The following is a 10,789-nucleotide window of genomic DNA, read 5'->3' as shown; positions in this document are numbered from 1 at the left end:
GACAACACCTCCTTTTTGTGCATACCAAATTTCATTAAAATCGGATTAACCGTTTAGAAGTTACCGAATTATTTCCCTCTTTTTTTTTTTCCTATACCACTGTGCAACAACATTTAACTTTGTTGTTACCTTTGTTTTATTTCGTTGGCCAAAGAAAATATTGCTGCCTAAGGTGCACTATTCGTAACTAATCGAAATCATCTGAACTTAAGTCTGGCAAAAAATTCATTGGATTAGAGTGAAATTTACGCGATCTGCGTCGAATGCTTTACGAACTACACGCAAGAACATTCTGTAATTTTCAGATTTACTTAATGCAATAAAATTATGCTCAAATTAGTATTACTTTCCAAGCATATTTGCAACATAATAGTTGTTACAAACTTATTTTATATCTTCAAATTTCGAAAAGATAAAAATACATCACACACTCAATCAATTACGATCACTGTCTATTTCCAATGTCAACTGTTTTATGGTGAAGGGCATAATAAGGTTTATTTGCCTAAAAAGTTACAACCAAAAGTAAGTGTTTAAAATGTTAGTCCTCTCTCTCTATTTTTATTGATCTATATTTGTTCTTTTAGTTGATGTTTGGTGAAGTGAATTGGATGGACATGCAATCGCTATATATGATTTTTACTCCAATAGTTTCTCTTTTTATTTTATCATGTCTTTTTCTTTTGTTGCTTTACTTAACTTAAAGAACGTCAGTTTGTTTCTCAATCTTAATCTTACACGCGTGCCCAATTGTTGTTTCATGTGCGGTCAAATTCAGTTTCGAATGCATGACTTTCATGGTAGAGTAGAGATATCTATCGTTAATTTCGAAAAGAGTACATGAACGATTTATTATGTATATTCTGCTGTTAATACTCGTAGCATTGTAAATCTAAAGACTTTTAAAATCGTAGGATTATAATTGAGATAAATTACATTTCCCAATACGAGTTCGAACGAGTAATCGTAGAAATGCAAGCATGTCTATATGTGTGTATCTAATGTAAAAGACAATTGGCAAATGGCAATTGCCATTTGCATAGTGCGACGATTTGTATTTGCAATAGAACCGTTCCTGTAACTCAGCAAACATTTTCTTATAATTTTGATTGAAAAAACTTTTATTTCTATTCCATATGAAAATTATTTTTAAAGCAACTTAAAACAAAATAGCCAACATAACAAATAAGGAATCTGATGATGTAGTGTAATGAAAGGTTTACAAATTTTTCTCTATTATACCAGTTATGGTAACTTTTGGGCATGTAAATATTATTTCCTTTAATTTATTTCTATTCCATATGATTTATTTCTATTCCATATGAAAATTATTTTTAAAGCAGCTTAAAACAAAATAGCCAACATAACAAATAAGGAATCTGATGATGTAGTGTAATGAAAGGTTTACAAATTTTTCTCTATTATACCAGTTATGGTAACTTTTGGGCATGTAAATATTACTTCCATTAATTCCGCAGTAGGCTTCGTTTCAAAAAAATGGTTCCGATTTTGTGACATTAAATTTTTTGATAATGTTTTTGTGATTAGAATCTATACTTCTAAAATCGATATATTCCCATTTGGATAAAATTGAAATGTACCAAGGTTAATACGTTTGGATAGTAGGCTAGATACATCATATTTTTGATAATGTGTTTTAGCAACGATTACAATCTATACACATATCGGTAATTTCGTGTCAAGTGACCTAATTTCTAAAATCAATGTCTTCCGAATAAATGGAATTGAAATGCACCAAGGTTAATACTATTGGATAGTATCGAATTTTTAAATCTATAGGTCAATAACTGCTAAAGTTAGAGGGCGTCATTTTGGTCATACAGGTTTTTATTCAAATAAGTGTAACTTTCACCTATTAATCCTAACAAAAATTGTCTAACAAAATTTAGATAGCTACATCTTCATTGTTTCCAAAAAAACTTAAATTTGTTTGCTTAAAAGAAAGCTTATACAAGGACTATAAAGACCTTAAAGTCCCATTATGGGATGCGAATGGGTTGTCTTCAATAATTGACCCTACCCCCATATAACGTCCCCTTCAGAAATGAGTTTAACGCTCATTACTCGCTTAAAAATATAGCGATAAAATTGACATAAGTGAGTGTCTTAAGTACTAGCCAAAATCTCTCTATTAAATTTTATGTTGATCGGCCCATAATTGACCCTACCTCCCATATAAGGTCCCCTTCAGAAAAAGACTTTAACGCTCATTACTGGCTTAAACAAACGAGTATAGCGATAAAATTTGGTCAGTCTACAATTGACTTTACCCCCATATAAGGTCCCCTCCATAAAATTACTTTAACGCTCATTACTGCCTTAAAAGTACGAGTATAGTGATAAAATTTCAGAGAAGTTAGTTTTTCACAAGCCAGAATCTCTTTACCAAATTTTATGTGGAACAGGCCTTAATTGACCCCCACAAAAGGTCCCCATCACAAAAATACTTTAAGGCCCATTACTAGCTTAAAAATACGAGTATAGTAATGAAACTCGACTCAATTAAGTTCCTTGCTAGCCAAAATCTCTTAATGTTCCTACCCCCTATTTAAGGTCCCAATCAGAAAAATAGTTTATCGCTCATTAATGGATTAAAAATGCGAGTACAGCGATGAAATTTAGTCACTGTTAGATTCTATAGCAACCAAAATCTCTCTACCAATTTTTATGAGGATCAGTCCATAATAACACCACCCCATATCACCAAACGATTCGTCACAGCCGAATTTAACACTCTTACTTGTTTTTTGCTCAAAAAGCTTTCGTTTGATTGCGTCCTGTTTTCTCCGAAATCGTTAAAGTTCAAACCATAGGTACCATTATAAAATTGTCAAATTTGCTTAACAAAATTGCTAAAAGTTTAAAACTGCCATATACGATTTACACTTTCTAAAGAGGATAAAATCTCACACTTAAGTTAATACTAATATATTTATTACAATAACATGGTTTAGTAAGAATATTATCCAAAATTTATTTAATATTTTTTTATTGATTTATTTGGCATTCTTTAATAGAGAACTTTTTAATAGTTTTTCGTCCCAAGAAAACATATATGTAGAAACATAGATGTGGAAATACTGGGTCCTAACTGAATAACAATCGTTTAGAGGGGACTTTTTGGTACTTTTTATTATTTTTTAAAAAGAGGTATTATAATAATTTTCTATAATAAGGAACTGAAACATAAAAATTTATAAGAGGGACTTTTTCGTACTTTAACATGCAGTAGCCTGAGTGAATAAGAATCTATAAGAATGAACTTTTTCGTATATTTTAGATAAGTGGTACTTTTTTAATCTTCAAATGGTACTTTCGAAATTTCCTATGTAAAATGATGGAAATTTCATTTAAAAGGCTATAAACATAACACATTAAATTGGTTGTATATAAAAGTAGTCATAATTTTGTATTTAATTTTTATTGAGACAACGAAGTGCACTAGTGCTGTTCAAAACATATTAAAACAAAATTTAATTCCTTCATCTGCCTATATGCAGCTAAAACCATTAATGTGATGATGGCTTAAATTTTCATGTTTTCAACGCTATTTTACAAAAACTACGAAATATTTTCTTTATATAAGTTACATATGAAACATTAATTTAGTATTAAGTCTTCCGGATTCAAATTTAGCGCACATCAATTTAGTTTTTCTTTGCGAGATATTTTCTAGCCAAAGCAACTAAGACCCGTGCTACAAGTTAATCTCTTACAGTTAACGTAATTCAAATATATTTAAACTTTCTTAAGTTGCAAAAGGAGCACATATCAAGAATAATATAAAATTAGTTTGATAACATGCAACAGATTTTTTTGTACTTTTATCACATCGAAAATCAAAAATCATTATTTATTGATGAAGTATAAGTAACAAATAACGAATGTTGTGTATGTTCCTGGTTAATACTTTAATGCCACCAGTTGATTTACATGGTTTGCCTGCTGTGACTATGAAATTTTTAATTTAAATGTAATATTCTAATGTCTAAATAACTGTTTAAAGTTGTTCAATTAAGTGAATTTATAAATGAAATTATTTCGAATTTTTTTAATATATCTTAAAAAATTAAAAACATGTAGAAAACTTGTATTAATTTATTTTTTTTTTTTTCGATCGATACAGGGTCACTCTGAGCTGTAGATATGTGAGTAATTTTCTACATACATAATATAAATATGTATATATGTGGGTTCGTCTGTCCATTAATAAATTGATAAAAAAAATATTTATTAACATGCATTTAATTAAAATAAATTGTTAAACATTAAGCACAAGTGTAAATATTGTGATATAAAAATGTTAAATTTTTGATTTATTGCTACAATTATAGGCATTCATTATAAAAATTGTATTAAAATATATATGTATGTATGTGTTCGCAAAAAAATCCAAAGCAACACACACACAATATTATAAATAAATAAAATCTTTAAGAAAAAACTGTATAAAACTAAATAAATTAGTAGAAAAATCAACAAGAACAAAAATGATGAAAAACACGACAACGTGCAATTTAATGCATTTTTGTTGTCTACAACGCCTTTTTGTTGAAATGAATTTACAACAACGGCAAACAAGTTCACATTATCAGTACAGTGGTGGGCAAAATAAATGCATTGATCTTATATAAATCAATACTAAACACAAATCGACTAGAACCAGTTGAACCTATTAATTTTCCTTAGATAAAATTTGTTGAAATCTAAGAAAACTGCTGAAGTTTTGGAGGACTTTTGAATAAAGCATTCAACCTTCGCAACATGTATAAAACATAGTTGTGCTACTTTTTAAAGAGATAATAAACAGATTAAATCCAAGCCTTCGTCTTTAGATAGACAGAAGAACATGTATCAAATTTTCGCTAGCATCATTGTGATGCTAGCGTTTATAAGTGAATATTAAAGTCAAGGGAACTTTTTTAGGAGGCTTGGCTCAAAAAAGGCGTCATCATTACAGTTCGGATTTTATTAAGACTTATATAAAACTAAATTGTGTAGATATACAAAAACATTTAACAAAATTAAGAACTCTCTTATTTGGACTGTTCGGTTGTTCTTTTCATAGAAAAACTTTTCGCTGAATTTTTTATTTTCAATGTTCAGAAATTCAGTTTCCCGAATCAGGAAGAACAACATCAATTCCAACATATTTGGATTTAATTTCAACGAATGCCTGACAGTGTCAAAGAAAGTGCTCCAGAATTTCACTCTCCTCTCCACATGCTCTACGTTCGTCTGAATCCTCACGCCCAATCTTGAATAGATGTGTTCGAATCCTCTGTGTCCATTCAGATTTGCTCATTTTGAGGAGATTCATAGTCATGCTCTAATCAAGGGATCTTAACCCATAAAATTTTTAGTATATATATATCTGTATACTGTGGCAGTGATGCCAAGTGCAGGGATTTTTTTCCTTTTTCAAAAATTTCACATGTAGGAAAAAAGGGAAAGATTTCTTACTTTTCTGAAATTGTAGGGTCAAAGCTTAATCGACTAAAAAAGTGATTCTAATAAAATTTTTATACATTTAGGTGTATTATCAATATTTTTGGGTGTCACAAAGATCAGAACTAATGAATGATTAAAATTTTCTTTTAGGCGGGGATTAGTTTGGTCTAATAAAATAAAAAAGATTTTAGTCTCCAACTAAATCAACATATTCTATTGCCGAAATAAAACTCTTGTAGAAAGATTGCTTCGTATTATTTATATCCCAGACTGTAAATGAAATTATATACTTCTTATAAAATTGTGTATATATGTACATAAATACGTACTAGGGTGATCGATTTTCAGGATTTTTTAAAACCCGGGTTTTGAAAGGATCCAAAAATTAGTATTTAAAACTGAATGTCGGTACTAAAAATATAAGTGTAAAAAATGTACAGAAAAATGAAATTCGATTATTTAGCAAAGAAATTGAATAAAAAGCCAGAACAACCAAAATATAGCTTTCAACATTTATAAAAAACGACAGTAGTTAAAACAAAACTTCATTTTTAACCGATTAAAAACCCAAGTTGATTACCCTAGTAGATGTTTATGTTTGTATGTTTTTATATGATAGAATGTTCACATTTTATAAATAAGTATGAGTTAATGTGTATTTGTGTTAATATATGTGCATAAAACTTAAATTTATTCATTTGAGTAGAAAAACTTAACTAAAGCTAAAGACAAAATGCGCCTGCGCTACTCCATCACTAACAGCAGTATGTATTTGTAAAGACATACAATGTCAGACTAAGAAAATAAGTTGATATGTAGTATGTTTTGTTGCTGCTGTTTAAAGGTTTAGCAGTCTGCAAACAAACGAATAGATACAATTTAAATAAATGCACTTTAACTAAACTGTTGTTACGTTAATTATGCGTAAATATTGGTTACGTTGTGTTAAAACGGAAAAAAGAAAATTAACAAAAAACACCACTGTTAACCAAGCCAAGTTAAATCAACTTTTTTCGACTCGAAGCGAGTCAAGTCTTGGTGTCGTGTCTCTTGTCTGTCTTTTTTCTTGTTTCTGCAAGTGCAACTTTTTTGTATCTATATGCACCCCATACATAAATGTTCTTGGCAACATGTTGACAGGTTTGTCAGAATAAATACATTGAAAAAATTAAAAAAAAAAAAATTAAACAGAGATTCGATTTAGCACTGGGCACTATTTACGATGAACTTTTTGTATAATGAGTATTTATGATTGTATGTCTTATTTTTAAACACCTCTCATTTAATTAAACGAGCTTTTAATAAATCTTAAAGATTAATGGTCTTACAAGGAATTTATTTTGTTATTTTTCAAAATACCAAAATTTTATTACTGGAAATAGGCTATAAAACTATGGAGTTTCCGATTTAAAACAGCAGCAACAATTGTTTGTATTATCTTTCTGAAAGAACGGGCATCCTTGGAGTCAAATGTGCTCAAAAGCAAATTTATTTTAAGAATAAAAAGCAGCAAAATCTTGGTTATATAAAATCTATAACTTTCCTGATACATATCATCGGAAAAGTTTTAATTAAGTTTGAAATTAAAATAAATAGTAATTCTTGTAATTAGTATTTTCTGACTAAATTCTACAAAATCATGAGTTTTTTTTCTGTAATTAAATCTACACTAGCACATACAGATATACAACTGCTTACGATTCCCATGTTTTTAAACAGAGTGAAAAAATAAAAAAAAAACAAAACTGACATTTTGTATCCGCCCATTCTATTTAAGACTCTTCACTCAATCTTCTTTTTGTACAAATATGAAGAGATAACAAGTAAGAGTTCTATATTCGGCTGTGCCGAATCTTATATACCCTTCACCATGATGTGTTTAAAGCCTTTTGTACCTTTTGAAGAACGAAAAAGTACCAAAAAGTCCCCATCTATGGGTCCTCAGTTAATCCGGGCCATACAAACTTAATTACATGTTCCTAGGTTCAATATTGTAGAAATTGTAAAAAGTACCTTTTGAAGAACGAAAAAGTACCAAAAAGTCCCCTTTTATGGGTCCTCACTTAATCCGGGCCATACATACTTAATTACATGTTTCTAGGTTCAATATTGTAGAAATTGCAAAAAGTACCTTTTGAACAACGAAAAAGTCCCCTTTTATGGGTCCTCACTTAATCCGGGCCATACATACTTAATTACATGTTTCTAGGTTCAATATTGTAGAAATTGCAAAAAGTACCTTTTGAAAAACGAAAAAGTACCAAAAACTCCCCTTGTTTGGGTCCTCACTTAATCCGGGCCATGCATACTTAATTTCATGTTTCTAGGTTCAATATTATAGAAATTTCAAAAAATACCTTTTGAAGAACGAAAAAGTACCAGAAAGTCCCCTTTTATAGGTTCTCACTTAATCCAGGCTCTACATACTTAATTTCATATTTCTAGCCAATAACAAAACATTAGTGCTGCTCTCGCTCTGCTACTCTTGCTCTGCTGCTCTTGCTCTGCTTTGCTTTTATAAACAAATTACAATAACAATATTTACCGTATTGTTATGTATTTTGTTTTTGTTTTTTGCAGTTTCTGTCTGAGCATGAATAAAAAATCTAAATTTTATATGAAATTTTCAGAGGTTGTCTCGGTTTTTTGCTCATATCTCCGTTATTTATGGACCGATTTTGCTGATTTTAAATAGCGTTCTTGCCGGTCGTATGTCTGATAGAATTATGGAAGATTCAGATCTCGCAGATATCTGGGGTCTTCTAAAAACTGATTTCAACAAACATACAGACAGACAGACAGACAGACAGACAGACAGACGGACAGACAGACAGACAGACGGACATGGCTTAATCATCTCCGCTACCTATAAGGATCCAGAATATATATATTTTATAGGGTCGGAAAATTATATTATAGAAATTACAAACGGAATGACAAACTTATATATACCCTTCTCACGAAGGTGAAGGGTATAAAAAGAAGCTAAAACAGATCGTAAACATGTAATTAACATTTAACCCTTTCCACAATTACCATTTTAACAATTTCATTAAAATTTAATTTAACTCATTCATGTAGGATGGCTCCTGTTTGCTGATTACCAACGTTGGTCTTGTATTATATTGAGTAATATTTTTCACTCCCAAAGGACTTTATATTAGTTTGTATCAGTGGAAAAAGTTTTATTTTACTTCGAATTTTGAATAGTGTATCTACTAATATTCGAAGTGTAATTAGAATCTATTTATATTGTAAAAATGTTTACATAATGTATTAAACATAATGTATCACATTACCTGGGAAGTGATACTACTTTTCTGAAACGTGGATCCGAGTAGAACAGAAATATTTTTTTTAATTTGCCAAACACCTACAAAATATTGAGTTACGGGTAAAAAAACGGGTTCTCATACTTTAAAGCACTTATACGTCAGTAACATTGTTGAATCTGAACCGATTTTAAGCAAAATCTTAGGCCTTTATAACATTTAAGTAACATGGAGAGATGTGAATTTAATCAAAAAAAAATTTGTTTTAGTTTTGCACTATTGTCCAAGTTTGGAGATGTTTTTTGAAAGTATTTTATATAGGAATCGTAGAATTCATTAGGAGGGGTTTTATGCGGACTAGGACTATTACTTGAATTCCATAATTCTAATCCTAATATTAATATCACGATGAAATTCAGCATAAATAACTTTTATATAAACGTAAATGAGGATTGGCCCATATTTAACCCTATCCTCCATATAAAGTATCCTTCAGAAAATCAAAACAAAGTTGCATTTTTCTCATGAATGGACAAGGGTTTCTAATCAGTTAATAAATAGTACGGTTTGCTGATGAAATTTACACATATCTCTCGAGTTTATTTAATATTATATATTCCATTATAAAACCGTAGAGAAATTAAAAATCGGTTTGGAGGGGTTTGGCAAATTTCAGAAACATATACTTATTAAACTCGGATCCACCTTCCAAAAAAATAGTATCACTTCCCAGGTATTTATCTTTCAATGTTCAGAAACTGAGTTTCCTGCCCTTATTCCTAAGAATCAATGTTCATGAGAATTGTTATATCGGGAATAATATCACTCCCAAGATACATGGATCCAACTTTGACGAATGCCTGACAACCTATTTTCGGGTATTTCAGGACATTGTATATTTGGGACCGATGAAAGTCGAATTGCTATGGTCTTTTTTAACCACTGGAATCTGTTACGACTCACCACCATTGTGCTTTTTAAACGCCAGTGGCAATTTACGTATATGGAATTTACGGTCAAATTTACGTTCACTTTGCTGTCTCGTTGCCTCACTTCCAAGATTCAAAAACATCACTTCCGTTTACAACCACGCAGATGGAATGCTTTCTGTTAAGTTGGCAAAAGCACCTAGAGATGTAACCGGTAGACTGAAGTACGAATCCATCAAATAACCCGAAGATTTTGTTCTTACTCAAAGAGAACACACTGTGTAAAATTGGTAAAAACTGAGTTTTTACTGAACATATCTGTTTAAGGATCTGTATTTTTTTTTTTTAAATCAAGAATTGGAATTTCTTCAAATTTTAAGCTTCTAACAAAGCTAACAAAAGTTATATTTGTACTAATACAAACAAGAACAACAACAGTCGAAAGTTATTCATTTGTATTGCACGACTTTTTTTGAAAAACCCCTAAGATTAAAATATTAACACTGAGTTTGCCAATTTCAATAAGAAAGGTATTAGCTCTTTGAGTTAAAATTTTATTGGTATTTTGTTTATGTACATAATTTGATAAATTAACCTGTTTAACTATTTGCGGTCTGTGAACTACTACGATACCCACTATTTATATAATAGAAAGAATAAACTTGGTAAACTGAATTATATACAAATATTAAAAAAAATTCTATGGTTCAAGTGCCATTCTAGACCTATTAACAAACATACATTTAGGTTATAATATGGTCCTTAAACCTCGAATGTAATTTTGCAAATGTGTGAAAGTCTTACTTTTTAACATTTTAGATTTGTCTGGCGTTTTTTTTTTTTGCTTTTTTTCCTGAAGCTCCTTGCAACATTGGTCACAATGTCCATGGGGAACAAAAAGTATGTAACTAAAAATCTATATAAACATCGAAGCCGATGTTTATATAGATTTTGAAACTCCTTTTTAAGGGGCATCCAAAATGGAACATAAACCAATGTTATGAGCAATTATATCCGATAACTGATCTTCAGTTTCTTAAAATCTGACATTTTTAGTCTGTAATAATTGCATGGATATTATGAACATTACGACATTCCATCTTACAGACATTATTA

The 10,789-nt window shown here is 30.1% G+C and overlaps 1 protein-coding gene across 1 annotated transcript in view; it reads right to left on the bottom strand.

Moving 5' to 3' along the window:
• Positions 1 to 10,789, bottom strand: part of LOC111675381 (protein prickle) — a 199,586-nt gene that overhangs the window by 172,616 nt on the left and 16,181 nt on the right. The gene's annotated exons all lie outside the window — the stretch shown is intronic.

Source organism: Lucilia cuprina, chromosome 6 (assembly GCF_022045245.1).
Source record: "Lucilia cuprina isolate Lc7/37 chromosome 6, ASM2204524v1, whole genome shotgun sequence".
NCBI classification, from domain to species: Eukaryota; Metazoa; Arthropoda; class Insecta; order Diptera; family Calliphoridae; genus Lucilia; species Lucilia cuprina.
This window is presented reverse-complemented; position numbering and strand designations above follow the sequence as displayed.